Genomic DNA, 3,300 nt, shown 5'->3' on the forward strand with positions numbered 1-3,300 from the left:
ATGCGCGCAGCACGGGCGGCAAGCGGGAGGAGCCGCCAGCCACCGCGCCGCTAGAAAGCTACGACCTCGTGGCCGTTACTGAAACTTGGCGGGACGAATCCCGTGACTGGAGCGCGGCTGTCGATGGCCGCCGGCTGTTCAGAAGGGGCAGGCGAGGAAGGAGGGGCGGAGGGGTTGCCCTCCGCGTCAAGAAATGGATCGACTGTGAAGAGCTGTCTCTGACTAAGAGCCACGAGCAGGGTGAAAGCTTACGGGTAAGAATGAGAGACTGAGGGGACAAAGGGAGCCTCGTCGCTGGTGTTTCCTACAGGCCGCCGGATCGAGGGGAGCCCTTCTCGCTCCGGCTGCGGGAGGAGGCGTCGCACTCGCGGGCTCTTGCCCCGCCGGGGGACTTCAGCCACCCCGACATCTGCTGGAAGAGTAGCACGGCGAGCTGTAGGCAGCGCAGGAGACTCCTGGAGCGCGCGGAGGACAACTTCTGAAGCCAGGTAATAGACGGCCCTACCAGAGGGGACGCGCGAGGCTGGGCCTGACGGTCACCAGCGCAAACGAGCTAGTCAGTGATGTCACGGTGGGAGGCAGCCTGGGCTGCAGCGATCGTGCACTGGTGGAGTTCTCGGTCCTGAGGGATGTGGGACAGGCGAGGACTGAAGTCAGGACCCTGCACTGTAGGAAAGCAAACTTCCAGCTGTTCAAGCAGTTAGTCAATAGGATCCTCTGGGCAACTGCCCACGGGGACGAGGGAGCAGAACAGGGCTGGCGGATCTTTAAGGACGCTTTCCAAAGAGTGCGAGAGCTCTCGATCCCCAGGAGTAAGCAATCCGGAAAGGAAGGCGAGAGACAGGCGTGGGTGAGTCGAGGCCTGCTGGTCAAACTAAAGGGCAAGAGGGAAGCGATCGTGCCCCTGTACTTGGCCCTGGTGAGGCCGCACCTCGAATGCTGTGTTCCGTTTTGGGCCCCTCACTACAAGAAGGACACTGAGGTGCTGGAGCATGCCCAGAGAAGGGCCGTGAAGCTGGTGAGGGGTCTGGAGCACGAGCCTCACGAGGAGCGGCTGAGGGAGCTGGGGTTGTTCAGTCTGGAGAAGAGGAGGCTGAGGGGAGACCTTATCGCTCTCTACAACTGCCTGAAAAGGCGGTTGTGGTGAGGTGGGTGGTGGTCTCTTCTCCTAAGCGACAAGCGGTAGGACGAGAGGAGACGGCCTCGAGTTGCATCAGCAACGCCGGTAGCCCCTCTGGGATGACCTATTTAAGAAGGGCTAAAAAATGCTGCGCAGAAGCTGCGATAGAGAAAACGTGAGTGTGAAACAGCCCTGGAGACTGTGTGTAGCTATGTGGTTTGGTTTGTGTTGTGTCCCTGTCCACCCCCGCCCCATCGTTCGTTGTCCCGGCTCCCTGTCCCTGTTGTTTCATTCCTCCCTCCCTGCCCTGTTCTTTGTTGCTTTTTTGTCTTTCTCTTTTTCTCTCTCTCTGTCCGGCTCCCTGTCCCTCTTCTTTTTTCCTCCCTCTCTGTCATGCTGCCCATCGCGGGTTTTTTTCTGCATCTCCGTCCTGCTCCCCGTCCTTCTTTGTCAGTCCCTGTCCCGCTCCCTCTCCCTCTTTCTGCTGCCTCTCTTCCTGTCTGCCTGCCGCTTCTTTCTCCATCTCTGTTGGGCTCCCTGTCTTTCTGTCGCTGGCCCAGTCCCTGCCTCACGCTTTCTTGCTACACCCCCGCTGCCCAGCCGGCTGCCGCTTTTCTCACGCCACCCTCCCCTGGCTTCTGGCGTCCCGCACCCCGCTCCTCCTCTTCGGCGGCCTTCACCTCTGCCCAGGAGCCGGTAGACCGACTGACGGTCTCTTCCCTGCCGGGTGATGAGTGTGGCTCCCGAAACGACTGCCGAGGTGTCCCCGGGCAGGGGGAGTGGTGGGGGCCCAGAGCCCCGGAGCAGACTGGCTCCCAGGACTGGGTATGTGTATGACAGAGGAGGAGGGCAGCATCAGGGAGCTGCTCTCCCTGGGAGTTTGGGTCCCAAGGCACCCCAGGGAGGAGCAGCGGCATGCAGGATGGCCTGCCCTGTCCTCACCTCCTCTCAAACCCCCTGGCTGGGCTCTGCAAAAAGGGCTGGCACTGTGAAAGTTGATATGAAAAGTCATATTGAATGAAGGGTTAAATCACTGATGGTCCCTGGCTGAGACCCTGCTGTGATACATAAAAGCTTTACTTGCATAGTTTTAGTTATTTGCTGAGCAGAGTTGATAATAGGATGTTTCAAGATGTGTAACTCCCTTCCTGACAAGATCAAATGGGCCTTGAGGTAGCTCATTATGCCTCCTGAGTATATTATTGATAACAGGGGCTCGGGACGTTTGTGTCAAGATAAGTGCCAAAGAACTAGTTCAAACTGACCCTTTTGTAACATTCCGAGGCCAAAGGATGGATGAGCCAATTCCATGACCATGTATGGACAAAGGAAGGCCAAAGTCCAACTAGCGGACAGCGTGAGGAAGACTATGAACAACCACCGGAGGGTGAAAAGACCCTAACCCTAATTTTACTGCGCATGCTTGGACTATGCAAGTGAATTCCAGGAACTCATCCACGTAAGGCCACCCTTTTTAGAATTCTGATGAATATGTATGATTTTTCTGTATATGAACTGAGGTGCTTTGCTAACCCGTTGGAGCACTCGTGGTGGACGAATCCCCAGTGCTGCCCAGCGCTGTATTAAAGAGTGCCTGCTTAATAACAAACTAGTTGTTACTGAGTTATTCATCTCGGAAAAACGTCCCGATCGCGGGCTCGGTACCGACTTTGTTGTTTCACTTCTGCATATCCCTGCTGCCTCCAAGGGTGCTCAAGGGCTGCGCCTCCCGCATTCCCTCCTCCTGTAGCACTCTGAGCATCCTGCAGGGCTGGAGGTCTTTGCTCAGCCTGGTCTGCTCACCAGCATGCCCCTTATGGCCCTAGCATTTTGGTCTAGCAGAAAACAACCAAATAGAGCTCACCAGGCCCAGCCTGGAGCTCAGCAGTGTGGCAACTGCAGAGACTGAGGGTCCCCTTGAGCTTCCATACAGCTCAGAGGTTTTCCCAGCGCACAGACGCTTGAATTTGGCTCCCCTCCTGCCTGTCCCCCAGCCAGGCAATGTTGTCCCTTGGCCAGGCACAACCCGTTTGCCAGCAAATGGCAAAGGAGCTGTGGTTGGCTGGGGTCTCCCAGTTGGAACCAGGGGTTTTCTGGCTGGAACGTTTTTGCCAGTAGCCAGCTCTGACCTGCTCAGTCCCAAAATAGGGAGTCAGGACTCCTGGTTTCCCTGCAAACAA

At 57.0% G+C, this 3,300-nt stretch overlaps 1 long non-coding RNA gene across 1 annotated transcript; it reads left to right on the top strand.

Annotated features, from left to right (window-relative positions):
• Positions 1-319: 319 nt before the first annotated feature.
• Positions 320-2,664, top strand: LOC132318868 (uncharacterized). The gene is made up of 3 exons (XR_009484407.1): positions 320-488; positions 1,174-1,295; positions 2,405-2,664. It is a non-coding gene; the product is annotated as an uncharacterized LOC132318868 (long non-coding RNA).
• The last annotated feature ends 636 nt before the right edge of the window (positions 2,665-3,300 follow it).

The sequence above is a fragment of the Gavia stellata genome, chromosome 21, assembly GCF_030936135.1.
Source record: "Gavia stellata isolate bGavSte3 chromosome 21, bGavSte3.hap2, whole genome shotgun sequence".
Classification (NCBI taxonomy): Eukaryota; Metazoa; Chordata; class Aves; order Gaviiformes; family Gaviidae; genus Gavia; species Gavia stellata.